The sequence below is a fragment of the Callorhinus ursinus genome, unplaced genomic scaffold (genome assembly GCF_003265705.2).
Source record: "Callorhinus ursinus isolate GAN/ISIS: 27379988/994484 unplaced genomic scaffold, GSC_fseal_2.0 scaffold4, whole genome shotgun sequence".
In the NCBI taxonomy this organism is placed as follows: Eukaryota; Metazoa; Chordata; class Mammalia; order Carnivora; family Otariidae; genus Callorhinus; species Callorhinus ursinus.
Window position 1 is genome coordinate 29,902,120 of NW_027397066.1, and position 20,676 is coordinate 29,922,795.

Here is a 20,676-nt window from a genome sequence, read left to right on the forward strand (position 1 = left end):
AGTCCTAAGTCAGTGCGTAGAATACTGCAAGCAGCTCTAAAGAAGTTGTTTACCTAGTTTATAAAATCTTGCTGCTGGAGGAGGTCACTGAGAGGATGTGACCGCTAGTAGACCTGTGATCCGGACCCAACAACTGGAGGTCCCTCACCGCTTTCCCTGTTTCAAGAACTTATGCTCTGCTTACCTTCCCTGCACTAGAAGCTCCTCAAGGACTTGAGATAGAAATATGTGGTTGAGACCATCTGGATAGTCTACATGACTGAGCCCAGTCAAGGCCTCTATGTAAAACCTTCAGACTTGGTGGGCAAGTGCAGAGATCTATTCACCTTGCACCTCCCAAGACAAACCTAAGTAAGTTCCCTTGCTTTTTCAACCTGCCACCTACCAATCTAGCATGGCCTGCCTCTTTCTGCAGTCTCTCCTTACCCTCTGTGTGGAGGGGGATTCAGATTTCACCTGGGAAGTTCCAGAGATAGCAAACTAACATGTGCTGAGAAACAACTCTGCAGTTTGGAGAAGAGTCTGGATTAGAGTATATAAAAATGGCATAGTACAGGCTGTGAAGCTACTGCCATAAGACATATAAGAACATCAGTATTAGACAAGAGATGAGATATCCTGAGTTCCTTTTTCAGGCTCTGAAACTAATTCACAGCTGACTTTTAGCAAGTCCCTTAATACCTCTGTCATAATGTTTTTCGCTTTACAGATGAAAAGATTGGATGTATTTGGGATATATACTGCTTGAGGGTTGCTATTTTCCTCCCATCCCTACACATACCCATAACAGATAGTTGATTGTAACACCGTCCATCCATCCATTCATTCAAATTCAACCAAAATCCTCATGCTTAAACTCAGCAGTTTTCAACATACTTATTAACACAGCTAACGTATCATTTCACATGAAACGAGAGATGGAACAGATGGAGACGGTCTCCAAGTCCTCTTCTATTTTATTAGTGTTCCATGAGTCCTGCATGCATCTTTCTGTGCAAGGAATTTTGCATGACCTTAAAAAAGGTTCCATTTTGCTCCAGGTCTTCACTATGTACCTGGCTTGCCTCTGCTTTCCTTAATGCAGGTTATACTTTGTTCCTGAGTAGATGGCCTTCTAAGACACTGGTGTGTACCAGCATCTGTCAAAACACAGATTACTGGACCCCACCCCTAGTATTGATTCAGCAGGTCTGAGGTAGACCCAATAATTTGCATTTCTAATAAGTTTCCGGGTGATTGTGATGTTCCTGGTCTTAGGATCACGTTTTGAGAACCACTGCTCTCTAGAGGAACATTCCTTAGAGTTCACAGATCTCAATGGCATCTATGGATAGAATTCAGAGAGTTTATCAAAGGTAAAATGAAAGACTGCATTCGCATTTTTACTAACCTACTCTGAATGAAGACAGCAAACCACCAAAATAGTGGTAGTACCTGACTTCGTCCTAATAGAAATCAGAGATATTTTCGTATCACTTTACAACTGTCTCAGATCTCTTGAAATACGGTTGATGCACATCACTACTTTGACATGATATTGGTTATTTTCCTCTCATTAGATTTTGTTACTTTACAACTTATTAAAAGATTATTATATCTCAATACAAAATATATTGATGCCTTTATTTCAATATGTTTTCTCCTTTGTAATTTTATGTATTTTATTTTAAACATGGAAAACTTCACTTTGAATGTAATTTATAGACTTCCTCTACCTGCCTGAAGTGTCCTTGGCAGGAGACACGAACTCCCTTCCTAAAGGATGGGATAACAAAGACTTTAAGAAGATCAAGTTATATTCCACCCATTAGCACCATTATGGTTGTGCAAGCATCATCTAATGATCTGGTAGCAACAGGACTGAAGGTCCTGGGGGAAGTCTATCTCTAATCATCTTTGCCCCTGAGCGGGAAAATATTAAGCTACATCACTGGACAAATGACACTAAGCATTACATTTTACCTTTCCCTTGCCATTTTTGCTATTGTAGATGGCTGTACAGTGAAATGCCACTGATATTTCTTTTTGTTTAACTATCACTGAAAGCAATGATTCTCAAAATATGGTAATGGTGTTGGGGTCCCTGAAACTCTCCCAGGGGATCTGAGAAGCTGAAGTAAAAACTCATTGTAATATAACTAATATTTTGTTTTCCCTTTTCCTTCTCTTTCTCTTATTAGTATGCAGTGGAATCTTCCAGAGGGTACATGATGTGTGATGATTGAATATAAAAGCAGATATGAGAGTCCAGCTGTATTTTTTTAAATCAAACCTTACATTAAAAATATTTGTTATAATTTAAACAATGCCAGGCTTCTCTATTTTGTTGGGAAAGTAGTTATTTTTAATGAAAATGTTATCTATGTTAACATATAATGGATTTATAATTGCTGTTTTAAATGCATTAATCAATACATACATCAAAAATTTGTTTAAATTTATAGTATGATAAATATAGCTAGATAAAACCAAAATTGAAAAGAGCACTTTGAGATTTTTCATTTTTAAGAGTGGAAAGGGGTCTTGAAAGAAAACAATTTTCCTTTGGGAATTTATAGCCCAGAGAATATAATAATGGGGATCCTGGGCAGCTCAGTTGGTTAAGCGTCTGCCTTTGGCTCAGGTCATGATCCCAGGGTCCTGGGACTGAGTCCTGCATTGGGCTCTCTGCTTGGCGGGGAGCCTGTTTCTCCCTCTCCCTCTACCTGCTGCTCCCCCTGCTTCTGCTCTTTCTTTCTCTCAAATAAATAAATAAAATCTTAAAAAAATACTTTAAAACAAAGCAAAACAAGACAAAACAAAAAACCCAAAGAATATAATTATGAAAATACCGAAGAGCCTATTAACGACAATGCCGTCGGTGCCTTTGGAATTTCCTAAGGGCATCTACACTGACAGGAACTAATACGAAAAACAAAGAAAAAATATCAAACAGTGAACATGAATGATTTAAAGAGTTTTAAAAAAGGTCTGGTATCTTTAGCAGAAAGCAGCGTACATGGAAGCAAGGTGGGACATTCGGGTGGAGCTGGTGAGCACACCTGTGGCATGTGCCCACATACCAGGATGCTTTCCTGTCCTGCGAGTGTCCTTCACCGCGTGCTGCTATTACTGCGAGATGAAATAAGACAAAGGACAAATATTCCGGATGGGTAATACATTGAACAAAATTCTCACTAACATGTGAATCATTGTCGTTAAGTCATTGTCTTGGGACAGCGGAAAGCCACACACGGGGGAGCCAGGCAGGGAGTACAGAAGCGCAAACCTCCATGGTGTTGGACAATACAGGAGTTTGAGCTGGCTTGGACTTTATTCGGATGCTGCTCAAGCCAAAAGGGCCCTGGGTACAGTCTTCCCACAGGGCAACGCATCTTTACAATCCTTCCCGGAGAGGAAGTTTTGATAGAATTGAGTGGAAGATGACCTAAATGGGAGCCTGAAGGACATGCCAGCCAATGGGAAAGAGCATCTACTTCAAAATAACGTATTCTGTAAACACTGGCAAATCTAAAATCATGACTGAGAGTGAAAATAATGTCTGTCCTTTTCTACATATAGCAGGACATCCTCTGTAGGAAGTTGAAATACTTTTTATCCTCATTCGAAGTTCCTCCTGGAAGCAGAGGTATTTGAACTGTGTGACAATAATCTAGTATCTGGAAAAAGGAGCACATTACTTAAAAAGTACATTAATATGGATTAATTAATATGATTGGTTCATTAGGCTCCCATAAATCATTACTGAATGAAGGATCACATTAATCCAATGACTAGACTTACTGGCGAGGTGTGGACACCATAGCAGCTCCACCCTCAAAGAAGCAACTAGATAATTATTTCCAGTTATTAGTACTTGTGGTACAGCTGTGGGCAATTGGTTACCATAACACACAGAGATTCTCTCTTTTGTTCATTTATATTTCCCAAGTGCTGAAATCAGTACATGACTGATAATTGGTGCTCAATAAATATTTAATGAATAAATTGGTTAAGTCAGTTTAGATTGCCAGGAAGACAAAATTTAATTTAAACTAGATTAGATAATAAAGTGAACTTACTAGTTCTCACACTGATAAGTGCATAGATTGTGAGGGATTTAGAGCATCCTCTCCTATAAAGAGGGGCTTTAGGGTTCTTACACTAATTCTCAGTGATTCTGTCAAACCTACTTTTATTAATGAGCTGTCTTTGTTCATAGGCTGCCTTTACCCATGGTTGTAGCATGCTAACTTCTTTCACATGTATTTGAAGGGAAGGAATCTTACTCAAAAGCAATGACCAAGAGTCTTCATCTCACAGTACTTGGACCATCCTGAACATATCCTCATGACCAGGAGAGTGCCAAGTGCTGGGACACTCATGGGAACAAGGAACAAAGCAATGAACACATCCAACCACACTAATGCTTATGTTAAGCATCATCTCTTCTCCTTTAGAGTTCTGGTAACAAAAAGCCCCAGGCTTGGGTGGGAGACTCATCTTTCTTCTACACTTCAGCATTAATAATTTCCCTCCACACTGTTATCGTTATTTTACCAGAAGAAAAGAATAAGTTAAACAAAAATGTTTCCCACTTTGTTAAACATTGGCTGTGAAACCCAGCCGATCATCGGAATCATTGTTGAGTTTTCTAAAAATTTAGATTCCTAGGCCCAAAGCTGGTGATTATGATTTAGTTGGTTCCTCAGGTAATTCTGACAATTAGTTAGGTTTCAGAATCATTGCTAAAAAGCGCTGCAAAAAGGTATGGTAAAACATTTGAAACCACAGAGCTTGTTTGGATTGTGTTGGCAGTCATCCTTATAATACAGAGTACCTGCTTATCTCCTCTTTCCTGAAATTGCTAGCATATTAAAAGCAAAAACTGTTTCACATATTTGTATATGCCTCACTGTATCCTCATACCTAATATTTTGTGAATAGTGTGCACTGGACAAATTTGATTGGGTTTGACACACACCACAAAGGAGAGGGTAGGGGTTTAAGACTAGCACATCTGGAAGGCTCAAGTCTGGCTTTTGGAAACTGAGGGACGCTGCCTCACTTTTCACCTAGAAACCACTCCATAGATCAATAAGGAGCACCACTCTTTTAAATAATTAAGGAATGTTTAGTATGACAGGTGAGTGGTATGGTCAGTTAAAAACCCATATTTTACTTGAATAAATGAAAATATTTCTAATATGTAATATTTGACACTCACATAAATTCTATGTCAACATTTATCAGGTGAAGTCAGAGAATAAGAAGAGATTCAATGTAGATTTAAAATTAGATATTGCTTCTGGAGACACCAGTGAGATGGGAAGCCAAGGAATAAGTATGCTAGCACATACTTTCTGCTGTAATAAACTATATTAAATCTGTGTTTTCTCATTTTAGTAAAACTTCAACAAATAATTTTTTGTATGCTTTAAATCAAGACAAATTGAAATCTTAAAAGATTAATATTAACACTTAAATAAGTGCAGTATTTATTTGGATATCTCCTTTAGTCTAAAAAATGAATAATAAAGGGAACACATAGATATATATATTTTATGAAAATATTCAGATTTTGGATAATTTAATATTTCCTATGAATTATAAACTCACCTTACTCTTGGAAATCTGAGGTACAATTCTATGGATAGTATTCAGGGAAAACTTACCTTTTTTTATAATTTTTTAACTTGTGGAGTTACTATTGTCTACATTTTGCCAATAATCTAATCAACTGTTAAAATTAATGGACTCCTCAGCCAGTAAAGCACAGGTACTTCTTGTGGTCTGCCTAATACCTTCACTTCCTAAAGTAATACTTAGCATTCAGTGCAATTTATCAAGTACCAACTGCTTCCTGTAGATTGCTTATAGGGAAAATTTGTCTTTCTGAGTTCTGACTTTAAATCCCTATTCAATAAACAATGTACATGCAATTATAAGCAAGTAAAAATATATTTTCCATCCAAAAATATGAAATATAACAGAAATTGGAGCTGGAAAGAACCTTAGAGATCAATATGATATGATACTTTTATTTTGCATATGAGAAGACTATAGTTCAAAGTATTTAAATAACTTTTCATAGCCTGTCACCTAATTATTGACAAAGCAGGGGTAGAATACAGGTTTCTTGATATCCAGTTCATTTATCTTTCAGTATAGCAGCATTTTTTCAAAGTCTGATTTTTTTAAGATTTTATTTATTTACTTGAGAGAGGGAGAGAGAGACAGAGCATGAGCTGGGGAGAGGGGCAGAAGGAGAGGGAGAAGCAGACTCCCCACCGAGCAGGGAGCCCAACTCAAGGCTCAATCCCAAAACCCTGGGATCATGACCTGGCTGAAGGCAGACGCTTAACTGACTGAGCCACCCATGAGGCCCACAAAGTCTGATTCTTATAATGCTGGTGGCAAAATAGATGAGTCCAGGTGGATACAGATGAAAATTAAAAAAATTATTATGCATTCACTTTCAAATGTATTGGGGACTTCTGCTTTCTGCTTAGGATATAAAAATCTGGGAAGGGCATTGCTTATAACCCAACAATCAAAAGAAGCATGATAATCTACAAAATCATAAATTTTCTTGAATCTATCAGGGAGATGAGGTTGCAACCAACTAGTCTGAAGGTAAAAGAACAACTGGTAATTTCAAGGAGGTATAGGCCATAGCACCGACCTTATGTGAAATATCATGGGTGGAAGATGGGGCTTCCGTGCAAGTTTGGCAGGAAGAATTCAGCCATAAATAAAATAAATTTAATTAAAAGTTGCTAAAGATGGAGTGTAGGGCAAGTGTGAGAGTATAGAACCCCTAGAAACTAAGGATACAAGGGGAATTTGCACCCACTCAGAAATTCTTTTCCATAGCTCTCCACTGGGCGCTCACAAGAAAGGTTAGAAGATCAGGGGCAAGTGAGAAAAGAAAGCAAGTATTCCTCATGGCCTAGTTCTGGATAAAGGGAGAAGTTGCTACTACAGGAAAGGTAGAAAGTCCACCTAGATGTACTCCCTGCTGAAAAAAATATCCCTATGTTATTGAGGGAAGGGCAGTAAATCCTATCACATGGGCCAAGATTCTTCATGGCTTAGAAAACTGAAAAGAAAAGCACTCTGTACATCTTGGCAGGGGCAGGAAATTTCCTGGGCCTAGATCATAAGAAATCTCTTCCTTGTGAGGGAGGGAAATGATCACTGAGATGCAGTGATACATAGCCTGCCTAAGACTGAGGCTGAATCAAGTGAAGGGCAGACTCAGCTTCCCTCACCCATTGGACTAGCAAGCACTTAGTAACCAGCACTAGCAATCTTCTGCTGGGGAAGGGACAAAAGCGTGGAGAGAGAGCCTCTCTGAAATAGTTACAGGGAAGGTCTACAGCTGAAGGTAGAACAGGAACACTGTGAAAACCCTTCCAGCAAACCAGCCCACGCCATAAGCACAAGGTGAGAGGAGATGAAACTGAAGCCAGCAATGTCCTGAAAGTGTACCACTGCAATAATAAAATCCTTTCCCTGCCTCTACTCACTAAAATACTAGCAGAAGAGGTGTGCCCACTTCCAGAAATAAATACTATTTACTTCAGTCTCTACTGTCCTCTAACAATGGTACATTTTCAACAAAAATTACAAGACACACAAAGAAGCAACAAGCAACATACTGTTAATGGACAAAGCAATAAATAAAATCATATTTACATATAAACTAGATATTAGAACTATCAGAACGCAATTTTTTTTCTTTTTTCTTTTATTTGGGTGGAGGGCAGAAGGAGAGGGAGAGAGAGAATCTTAAACAGGCTCCACGCCCAGCATGGGGCTTGATCTCAAGACCCTGAGATCATGACCTGAGCTGACATCAAGAGTCAGATGCTTAACTAACTGAGCCACCCATGCACCTCCTATCAGACAGCAATTTTAAATTACCATGATTAATATATCAAAGGCTCTAGTGGAAAGGTCAGTCAATAAGGATGAATGAATGGACAATTTCAGCAGAGAGATGAAAAGTAGAGGAAAAAGTCAAATGGAAATGCTAGAAGTAAAATTACAGTAGCAGGGACAAGAATGCCTTCCATAGGCTCGTCAGTAGACCTTTCACAGATGAGGAAAAAAATCAGTGAATCTGAAAAATAGGTCAACAGAAATTGCCCAAATTGAAACACCGAAAAAGAGTGAAAAATGAATTAGAAAAACATAAACAGCCAACCAAATGTGTGATCCGTATTCTACTAGTTAGATAAGGTTGCAGTGAAAAATAAATAAGTTACTATCAACAGAGATGTCATATTGATAGTATATAATAATATAATGTGATGAGAATGGGCACTTTACCTCTGTGGTTTTCCTCACAAAAACCCACAACTCCAGTCTAATCATGAGAAAAACATTAGACAAATTCCAATTGAGAGACACTATACCAAATGCCTGATTCATACTTTCCCTAAATGTCAATGTTCTCAAAAACAAAGAAAGTCTGAGAAACTATAGTAGCCAAGAGGAGCAGCCTAGGGGGATATGATGACTAAACATACTGTGGGATTGTGGGTGGGATACTGTAACATAAAAAGAACAGTAAGTAAAAACTATTTCCAAATAAACTAAAGCCTTCAGTTAATAGTAATATATGAGTAATAGTGCATGAATTGTGACAATGTTTCATACTAATAAAAGATGTCAACGATAGCGGACATTGGGTATATGGGAACTCTGCACCATCTTCACAATTTTCTTATAAACCTAAAACTATTCAAAAATAAAATATTTTAAAATAGACAATTTTATTTTAAACCTCAAAAAATTATGTAGGTTACATAAATGATAAAAATATGAAGGCAGTATAGGAATAAATGAGGTTTGGGAAACACTTCATTAAAACCATGAAGTGTCTATACTATGCCATGCTATTTGCCAATTTACTGAAAAAAAATTCTTAATTTCTCTGTCCTGGGTCTATATTTTTATGGAGTTCCTTAACAGTGCTTTATGTTTCCATAGCTGAACAGCAGAACTTTCTCTATGATTGGAAGCTTCATTAGGACAGAGCATATGTCTTTCTTCAGTTCCCTTGGGATCCTGTATGACAATGTTCAAAATGAATATGAAGCATTTATTCACAAAATCAATTCCTATGAAGATGAATGTTTCTTTGTGCTTTTCTTTAATTTTGTACTACTAATTTCTCTCAAGTGTTAAGAAGCCCATATTACAGCTATATTTTTCTTTAGCATGACTTCAAGATTTGGATCATTAATAATACCAAAATTGAGGGGGCGGAGCAAGATGGCAGAGGAGTAGGAGACCTGGATTTCGTCTGGTCTCAGGAATTCAGCTGAATAGGGATCAAACCATTCTGAACACCTACAAACTCAACAGGAGATCGAAGAAGAGAGTAGCAACAACTCTCTGAACAGAGAAGCGACCACATTCTGGAAGGTAGGACGTGCGGAGAAGTGAATCCGAGGCGATATTCGGTAGGATAGACAACGGGGAAGGGGGCCTCCGTCGGCCACTTCTGGCAAGTGATAGAACCGCGGAGCACAAAATCGGAACTTTTAGAAGTCGGCTCCGCTGAGGGACGCTGCTCCAGTGGCTAAGCTGGGGGAGGAACCCTTGTGGGACAGTGGGGTCTCAGGACCCTCGGGTCACAGAAAGACCGGGGGTGCCTGAGTGCGGCAGAGCTCCCAGGTATCGGAGCGGGGAAGCCAGCTGCAGAGACGGAGCCAAGGCGTGGGCTTGCCGCTCAGGGTGGCCATAAACTGTGATCCGTGGCCCAGTTGGGGCACTGCTCCTCCAGCAGGGACCCAACAAGCGGCAGATCCGGGGAGATCCTCCCCTTCCTTCCCGGGGAGGAGCAGCGCAGGAGCGCACCGCAGGGATCTGCTGGGTTTGGAGACTCCACACGGGGTCAGGTGCCAGAGATAGCAACGCTCGGTCACAGGCCGGGTGAGCACGGAGTACGGCCAGAGACCAAGGAGACGGGAGTGACTGCTTTTCTCTGGGGGCGCACTGAGGAGCGGGGCCCCGAGTTCTCAGCTCCTCTGGGTGGAGATTGGGAGGCCACAATTTTCACCCTGGTCCTCCAAAGCTGTACCAGAGCTTGCAGGGAACAAAAGCTCCTGAGAGCAAACCCCAGCGGCTTGCTTAGCCCGGAGGGACAAAGGCGGGGCAATTCCGCCTCCAGCAAAGACATTTGGGAACCATGGCAACAGGACCCTCCCCCAGAAGATCAGCACGAACAGCCAGCAAGCCAAGACCAAGTTTACAGATCAAGGAGAACGGGAGAACTCCAGCACGAGGGAAATACTGCACATGGAATTCATGGCTTTTTTAACCATGATTCATTAGTTTTTCAAAGTTAATTTTTTAACTTTTTTTTTAATTTTTCTTTTTCCCTTTTTCAACCAACATCTTATCAATCCCTTTTTAAAAAAAAAAACATTTTTTATTTTTCATTTTTAGAGTCATATTTTAACCCTTCATAGTAGTTATCCTTATTTTTGGCATATATATATATAAGTTGTTCTCTCTTTAAAATTTTGAGATACACTTTCTTCTAAAAGATCAAAATATACCCTAAATCACTAGTGTATGGCTTTGTTCTAGTGTTCTGCCTGATCACATTCTCTCCCTTTTTTCTTTAAATCTTCTTCTTTCTTTTTTCAAACAACTTCTTATCTTATCAATTCCTTTTATAAAATCTTTTATAATTTTCATCTTTACAGTCATCTTCCATCCCTTCATTGTATCAACCCTTATTTTGTACATATATAAGTCTTTCTTCCTTTAAAATTTTGGAGGCACTTTTTTTCTAACAGACGAAAATACAACCAAAATCTAGTGTGTGGCACTGATCTATGCACTAGCCTGAACATATTTGATCATATTCTGTTTTTTTTTGTATTGTTCTGTTTTTGTTTTTATCTTTTTCTTTTTGTTTTTTTTTTCTCTTTTTTTTTTCTTTCTTTCCCTTTCTTTTCCCCTGGTTTCAGGTCTTTTCTGATTTGTATAGAGTATATTTGCTGGGAACATTGTTAACCTGTTAGCATTTTGTTCTCTCATTCATCTATTCTCCTCTGGACAAAATGACAAGATGAAAAAAATCACCTCAGCAAAAAGAACAAGAGGTAGTACCTTCAGCCAGGGACCAACTCAATACGGACATTAGTACGATGTCGGACCTAGAGTTCAGAATCATGACTTTAAAGATACTAGCTGGGCTTGAAAAAAGCGTGGAAGTTATTAGAGAAACCCTTTCTGGAGAAATAAAAGAACTAAAATCTAACTAAGTCGAAATCAAAAAGGCTATTAATGAGGTGCAATCAAAAATGGGGGCACTAACAGCTAGGATAAATGAGGCAGAAGAGAGAATCAGCGATATAGAAGACCAAATGATGGAAAATAAAGAAGCTGAGAAAAAGAGAGATAAAAAACTACAGGATCACGAGGGCAGAATTCGAGAGAAAAGCGATACGATAAGACGAAACAACATTAGAATAATTGGGATCCAAGAAGAAGAAGAAAGAGAGAGAGGGGCAGAAGGTATATTGGAGCAAATTATAGCAGAGAACTTCCCTAATGTGGGGAAGGAAACAAGCATCAAAATCCAGGAGGCACAGAGAACCCCTCTCAAAATCAATAAAAATAGGTCAACACCCTGATATCTAATAGTGAAACTTACGAGTCTCAGAGACAAAGAGAAAATCTTGAAAGCAGCTGGGGAGAAGAGATATGTAACTTACAATGGTAAAAATATTAGACTGGCAACAGATCTATCCACAGAGACCTGGCAGGCCAGAAAGGACTGGCATGATATCTTCAAAGCACTAAACGAGAAAAATATGCAGCCAAGAACACTATATCCAGCTAGGCTGTCATTGAAAATTGAAGGAGAGATAAAAAGCTTCCAGGACAAACAAAAACTAAAGGAATTTGCAAACACGAAACCAGCCCTCCAAGAAATATTGAAAGGGGTCCTCTAAGCAAAGAGAGAGCCTAAAAGCAGCATAGATCAGAAAGGAACACAGACAATATACAGTAATAGTGACCTTACAGGCAATACAATGGCACTAAATTCATACCTTTCAATAGTTACCCTGAATGTAAATGGGCTCAATGCCCCAATCAAAAGACACAGGCTATCAGACTGGATTAGAAAACAAGACCCATCAATATGCTGTCTGCAAGAGACTCATTTTAGACCCAAAGACAAGTCCACATTGAAAGTGAGGGGGTGGAACACCATTTACCATGCTAATGGACACCAAAAGAAAGGTGGGGTGGCAATCCTTATATCAGACAAATTAGATTTTAAAACAAAGACTGTAATATGAGATGAAGAAGGACACTATATGCTACTTAAAGAGTCTATCCAACAAGAAGATCTAACAATTGTAAATATCTATGCCCCTAACATGGGAGCAGCCAATTATATAAGCCAATTAATAACAAAAGCAAAGAAACACATTGACAACAATACAATAATAGTGGGGGACTTTAACACCCCCCTGACTGAAATGGACAGATCATCTAAGCAAGAGATCAAGAAGGAAATAAAGACTTTAAATGACACACTGGACCAGATGGACTTCACAGACATATTCAGAACATTCCATCCCAAAGCAACAGAATACACATTCTTCTCTAGTGCCCATGGAACATTCTCCAGAATTGATCACAACCTAGGTCACAAATCAGGTCTCAACTGGTACCAAAAGATTGGGATTATTCCCTGCGTATTTTCAGACCACAATGCTTTGAAACTAGAACTCAATCACAAGAGGAAAGTCAGAAAGAACTCAAATACATGGAGGCTAAAGAGCGTCCTACTAAAGAATGAATTGGTCAACCAGGAAATTAAAGAAGAATTAAAAAAATTCATGGAAACCAATAAAAATGAAAACACAACTGTTCAAAATCTTTGGGATACAGCAAAGGCAGTCCTGAGAGGAGAGTATATAGCAATACAAGCCTTTCTCAAGAAACAAGAAAGGTCTCAAATACACAACCTAACCCTACACCTAAAGGAGCTGGAGAAAGAACAGCAAATAAAGCCTAAACCCAGCAGGAGAAGAGAAATCATAAAGATCAGAGCAGAAATCAATGAAATAGAAACCAAAAGAACAGTAGAACAGATCAACGAAGCTAGGAGCTGGTTCTTTGAAAGAATTAACAAGATTGATAAACCCCTGGCCAGACTGATCAAAAAGAAAAGAGAAATGACCCAAATCAACAAAATCATGAATGAAAGAGGAGAGATCACAACCAACACCAAAGATATACAAACAATTATAAGAACATATTATGAGCAACTCTATGCCAGCAAATTAGACACCCTGGAAGAAATGGATGCATTCCTAGAGATGTATCAACTACCAAAACTGAACCAGGAAGAAATAGAAAACCTGAACAGACCTATAACCACTAAGGAAATTGAAGCAGTCATCAAAAATCTCCCAAGAAACAAAAGCCCAGGGCCAGATGGCTTCCCAGGGGAATTCTATCAGACATTTAAAGATGAATTAATACCTATTCTCCTGAAACTCTTCCAAAAAATAAAATGGAAGGAAAACTTCCAAACTCATTTTATGAGGCCACCATTACCTTGATCCCCAAACCAGAAACACCCCATCAAAAAGGAGAATTACAGAACAATATCCCTGATGAACATGGATGCAAATATTCTCACCAAAATACTAGCCAATAGGATCCAACAGTACACTAAAAGGATTATTCACCATGACCAAGTGGGATTTATCCCTGGGCTGCAAGTTTGGTTCAACATCCACAAATCAATCAACATGATAAAATACATTAACAAAAGAAAGAACAAGAATCATATGATCCTCTCAAGAGATGCAGAAAAAGCATTTGACAAAGTACAGCATCCTTTCTTGATCAAAACTCTTCAGAGTATAGGGATAGAGGGTACATACCTTAATATCATAAAAGCCATCTATGAAAAACCTACAGCGAATATCATTCTCAATGGGGAGAACCTGAGAGCTTTTCCCCTAAGGTCAGGAATGCGGCAGGGATGTCCACTATCACCACTGCTATTCAACATAATATTAGAAGTCCTAGCCACAGCAATCAGACAACAAAAAGAAATCAAAGGCATCCAAATCAGCAAAGAGGAAGTCAAACTCTCACTCTTTGCAGATGATATGATACTGTATGTGGAAAACCCAAAAGACTCCACCCCAAAACTGCTAGAACTCATACAGGAATTCAGTAAAGTAGCAGGATATAAAATCAATGCACAGAAATCAGTGGCATTCCTATACACCAACAACAAGACAGAAGAGAGACAAATCAAGGAGTCTATCCCATTTACAATTGCACCCAAAACCATAAGATACCTAGGAATAAATTTAACCAAAGAGGCAAAGGATCTGTACTCAGAAAACTATAAAATACTCATGAAAGAAATTGAAGAAGACACAAAGAAATGGAAAAATGTTCCATGCTCATGGATTGGAAGAACAAACATTGTGAATATATCATTGCTACCTAGAGCAATCTACACATTCAATGCAATCCCCATCAAAATACCATCCACCTTTTTCAAAGAAATGGAACAAATAATCCTAAAATTTGTATGGAACCAGAAGAGACCCCGAATAGCCAGAGGAATATTGAAAAAGAAAAGCAAAGCTGGCGGCATCACAATTCCGGACTTCCAGCTCTATTACAAAGCTGTCATCATCAAGACAGTATGGTACTGGCACAAAAACAGACACATAGATCAATGGAACAGAATCGAGAGCCCAGAAATGGACCCTCAACTCTATGGTCAACTTATTTTTGACAAAGCAGGAAAGAATGTCCAATGGCAAAAAGACAGTCTCTTCAACAAATGGTGTTGGGAAAATTGGACAGCCACATGCAGAAGAATGAAACTGGACCATTTCCTTACACCACACACAAAAATAGACTCCAAATGGTTGAAAGACCTAAACGTGAGACAGGAGTCCATCCAAATCCTAAAGGAGAACACAGGTAGCAACCTCTTCGACCTCAGCCGCAGCAACTTCTTCCTAGAAACATCGCCAAAGGCACGGGAAGCCAGGGCAAAAATGAACTATTGGGATTTCATCAAGATAAAAAGCTTTTGCACAGCAAAAGAAACAGTCCACAAAACCAAAAGACAACCGACAGAATGGGAGAAAATATTTGCAAATGACATATCAGATAAAGGGCTAGTATCCAAAATCTATAAAGAACTTATCAAACTCAACACCCAAAGAACAAATGATCCAATCAAGAAATCAGCAGAAGACATGAACAGACATTTTTCCAAAGAAGACATCCAAATGGCCAACAGACACATGAAAAAGTGCTCAACATCGCTCGGCATCAGGGAAATCCAAATCAAAACCTCAGTGAGATACCACCTCACACCAGTCAGAATGGTTAAAATTAACAAGTCAGGAAATGACAGATGTTGGCAGGGATGCAGAGAAAGGGGAACCATCTTACACTGTTGGTGGGAATGCAAGCTGGTGCAACCACTCTGGAAAACAGTATGGAGGTTCCTCAAACAGTTGAAAATAGAGCTACCATACGATCCAGCAATTACACTACTGGGTATTTACCACAAAGATACAAATGTAGGGATCCGAAGGGGTACGTGCACCCCAATGTTTATAGCAGCAATGTTCACAATAGCCAAACTGTGGAAAGAGCCAAGATGTCCATCAGCAGATGAATGGATAAAGAAGAGGTGGTATATATACACAATGGAATATTACGCAGCCATCAAAAGGAATGAGATCTTGCCATTTGCAACGACGTGGATAGAACTGGAGGGTGTTATGCTGAGTGAAATAGGTCATCAGAGAAAGACATGTATCATATGACCTCACTGATATGAGGAATTCTTAATCTCAGGAAACAAACTGAGTGTTGCTGGAGTGGTGGGGTTGGGAGGGATGCGGTGGCTGGGTGATAGACATTGGGTAGTGTATGTGCTATGGTGAGCGCTGTGAATTGTGCAAGACTGTTGAATTATAGATCTGTACTTCTGAAACAATGCTACATATGTTAAGAAAAAAGAAAAAGAAGAAGATAGCAGAAGGGGAAGAATGAAGGGGAGTAAGTCAGAGGGGGAGATGAACCATGAGAGACGATGGACTCTGAAAAACAAACTGAGGGTTCTAGAGGGGAGGAGGGTGGGGGGATGGGTTAGCCTGGTGATGGGTGTTAAAGAGGGCACATTCTGCATGGAGCACTGGGTGTTATGCACAAACAATGAATCATGGAACACTACATCAAAAACTAATGATGTAATGTATGGTGATTAACATAACAATAAAAAAATAAAAAAAAAATACCAAAATTGTCAGGGAGATTTTTTTTCTGTGATTACTTGCATTATCTTATATTGAGATCAAAGCAGATGAATATCTTGATCTCCGCTAGCTCTTATTAAATCTGCTTAGAGCTGGGAGAGCAAATAGGTATCATTTCGTAGGCCAATTCCAGTCCCATTGTGATAGCTGCCCAGGAACATGTCCTGAGGATTCTGAGGCCATATGAGTTGTTTAAGGGTGAGGGACAGAGAATGATAATGTCATGAGGGCTCAAGTGTCATATACCTAGAAAATTCAATTTGAAGACTATTTGATACTAATAAATGTTATCACTCTCACAAGGGGGCTCTGAGAGTCTGAAAAACTTAAATATTAAAATATATAGATTTCTATGGGCAAATTCAGACATTTTGACAGGTGGCAGATGGTAGGGCTGCCCTTTTTGGTGGCTTTCTTTTCTTTTTTTAAAAAAAGATTTATTTTATTTATTTATTTATTATTTGAGAGAGAGAATGTGTGTGTGAGAGAGAACACAAGCAGGGGGAGTGGCAGAGGGAGAGGGAGAAGCAGGCTCCCCACTGAGCAGGGAGCCCGATGTGGGCTCAATATCGGGACCATGGGATTATGACCTGAGCTGAAGGCAGACTGTTAACCAACTGAGCTACCCGGGCACCCCCCTTTTTGGTGGTTTTCATATATTTTCGCAAAAATCTTTTTTTTTTATTTTATTTAAATTCAATTTAGTTAACATATAGTATATTACTAACTTCAGGGGTAGAATTTAGTGATTCGTCATTTGCATGTAACACCCAGTGCTCATTATATTAAGTATGCTCCTTGATGCCCATCACCCAATTACCCCATCCCCCACCCATCTCTCTTCCAGTAACCCTCAGTTTGTTTTAAGACTCTTATGGTTTGCTTCTGTCTGTGTTTTTATCTTATTTTATTTTTCCTTCCCGTCCCCTATGTTCATCAGTTTTGTTTCTTAAATTCCACATGAGTGAAATCATATGGTATTTGTCTGTCTCTGACTGAGTTATTTCACTTAGCATAATACCCTCTAGTTCCATCCACGTCGATGCAATGGCAAGATTTCATTCTTTTTGATGGCTAATATTCCATTGCACATATATATCACATATTCTTTATTCATTCATCTGTCAATGGACATCTGGGCTCTTTCCATATTTTGGCTATTGTGGACATTGCTGCTATAAACATTGGGGTGCATGTGCCCCTTTGAATCACTATTTTTTATTCTTTGATAAATATCTAGTAGTACAATTGCTGGGTAATAGGGTAGTTCTATTTTTAACTTTTTGAGGAACCTCCATACTGTTTTCCAGAGTGGCTGCACCAGTTTGCATTCCCACCCTCTCTCCACATTCTTGCCAACATCTGTTGTTTCCTGAGTTCTTAAGTTTACCCATTCTGACAAGTGTGAGGTGGTATCTCGTTGTGGTTTTGATTTGTATTTTCCTGATGATGAGTGATGTTGAGCATCTTTTCATGTGTCTTTTAGCCATTTGTGTGGCTTCTTTGGAGAAATGTCTATTCATGTCTTCATGACATTTCTTAACTGGATTTTTGTGTTTTTTGGGGTTTTGAGTTTGATAAGTTCTTTATAGATTTTGGATACTAGCCCTTTATCTGATATGTCATTTGTGAATATCCTCCCATTCCATAGGTTGCCTTTTAGTTTTGTTGATTGTTTCCTTTACTGTACTAAAGCTTTTATCCTGATGAAGTCTCAATAGTTTCATTTTTGCTTTTGTTTCCCCTGCCTTTGGAGAAGTGTCTAACAAGATGTTGCTGCAACCGAGGTTAAAGAGATTGCTGCCTGTGTTCTCCTCTAGGATTTTGATGAATTCCTTTCTCACATTTAGGTTTTTCATCTAATTTGCGTGTGGTGTAAGAAAGTGGTCCAGTTTCATTCTTCTGCATGTGGCTGTCCAATTTTCCCAACACCATTTGTTGAAGAGACTATCTTTTTCCTTTGGATATTCTTTCCTGCTTTGTTGAAGATTAGTTGACCACAGTTCACCAAAATCTTTTACGAAACACACAAAAACTCAACTCCTAGATTAAAAAAAATTGTGAGTGAAAACATATTACCATTATTATCATTGTTGATGGAAAAAAACAAAAAAATTTAGATAAACATAGAGAGTAAGAATTTCCATTGTATAGTATAGGATACTTTTTATTGGAAAAGAGAGACCAAATGTCAATCTTTCAAATTTAAAAAACCATTTTCAGTTAGCCTGGCAGTAATCCCAGGCCTGATTTCTGGAAAAGCTCTGAATCACCTCTGACTTATCATATATGCCAATTTAAGTATGGTTCATCCCAAGGCCAAAGGCCGTCAATTACCTTCCAATCTCACCTCACCTGCCACCTTGCTTACTCCTGGCTGAGAAAGATGCTGCTGTAATCACCAACCAGATACAAATTCTCCAAAATATTTTTAGAATTTCCATTTATAGGAAGTATTTGTGGAAGGCTAATGAGTGAGCAAAATCTCCATCACATCAGTTATCAGCTAGATTGTAAGCTCTTGGAGAATTAGAGAGATGTTTTATTTATCTCTACATCTCTAGGACCTAGGGCAAATAAATGAAATTTATCCTCACCCTGCCCATATGGAGGGCTACTTGGCTCTGTTATTTGCAGGCCCCTCTCATCTGTCCATCCCAGTCTCCATCCATCCGTCACACTAATCAACAAACATTTATTGAGCATCTACTATTTGCAGGCACAAAGAGATGAATACTTCAGTTTTTGTCCTCAAGAAGATCATATGCTAGTATGGGAGAACTAAAATACCTCTACTTTAGTTTTCCACAGATAGAGAAGGAGTGCAATTAGTGTCTGCTCAGGGATCAGGGAAAAATGTTTTTGAGTAGTTTAAAATCTAAATGTCAATGCTTTTATAAGAGACATCATTTCTGGACAGGATCTTCCTAGCAATTGGGAGTCATAGTACAGAGAACTTATGATGAACTATGAAGGGCACTACAATTGAATGATGATTTCTATCCAGTAGGAAGCACTTGGATCAATGTTGAAGCTAAGTAGGTAGGAACAGGAGTGCGCCTTGCCCTGAGCTCTGGCAGAAGCATGAAACTGATGGATGTGGTCCTTGCTTTGGAGAAGGACATCCCACTCTACCATTTTTTTCTTTCTTAGAAGACATATCTGCTCCATTCATTAACCTAACAATTGAACACCAGAGACATGCTTGAAAACACATCCATCTCTCCCTGTAATCTGCAAACATACCTTCCTTGGCAGCTGAAAATTCAGTAAGTGTCCCTGTGATGACACTGGCATCATGAGCAACAGTAACAGATACAGAGCCAATCTCGCCCTGCACAGGTTGCAAGTGTCAATGGGTAGTACTTCCCCATTCATCAGTTTGCAGCCTGGGCCTTCCATAGTACTCTGATCACCAGGCCAAATGAGAATGTATCCATTTGGATATATTCAGAGGACAGAGTCCACAAATAGATTAAAATTTTTGGATATCTTTTCTCTTAGACAAAATATCAGAAGAAAATAAAGGTAGTATCCATGCCTTTTGAATATTGTGCATTTTTTAATGGAGATCATTCATTTAGTCAGTCATTCATGATTGTTTTTCCATTAAATTAATCATTGAATACCAACCAGCACAGAGTCAGATATAGTGCTAGATGCTGTGACTTCAGCAATTTGGAAAAGGTTCTTTTCTCAAGAAGTTTTATTCATTAATTCTTTCATTCAGCATATATTATTTAAATGTCTACTTTAAGGCATATATTATGCTAGGTCCTAAGGATAGAATAGTAAACAAACCAGATGTGACCAGACCTCTGCCCTCATTATTTCAGAGTTTTCTTTTAATACTTCACTGAGAATACCAATAAAATCTATCAGGTTCTCTGCCTGTGGCTTCTGGGTGCGGGAGCAGGCTAGTTGCTCCCAGCAAAGTAACTTACTCTTTTGGAACTAAAGAATCAGAGAGAGAAAGACAGTGTCTTCAGTAAATTATGTTGGGAAAACTGGACAGCTGCTTGCAAAAGAATGAAACTGGACCACTTCCTTACACTGCACACAAAAATAAACTGAAAATGAATTAAGGAACTAAATGTGAGACTTGAAACCATAAAAATCCCAGAAGAGAGAACAGGCAGTAATTTCTCTGATATTGGCTATAGCAATATTTTTCTAGATGTGTCTCCTAAGGCAAGGGAAACAAAAGTAGTTTTTGTTTAATAAATAAACTCCTGGGACTACATCAAAATAAAAAGTTTTTGCACAGCAAAGGAAACCATGAACAACAGCAAAAAAAGGTAACTGACTGAATGGTAGAAGATATTTGCAAATTATATATCTG

General features: G+C 38.7%; 1 long non-coding RNA gene across 1 annotated transcript in view; it reads left to right on the plus strand.

Annotated features, from left to right (window-relative positions):
* Positions 1 to 9,260: 9,260 nt before the first annotated feature.
* LOC141372445 (uncharacterized) overlaps positions 9,261 to 20,676 on the plus strand; it is a 58,558-nt gene continuing 47,142 nt past the window's right edge. Inside the window, exon 1 of the long non-coding RNA XR_012377699.1 lies at positions 9,261 to 9,417. This is a non-coding gene — a long non-coding RNA (uncharacterized lncRNA). The remainder of the gene's footprint in view (positions 9,418 to 20,676) is intronic.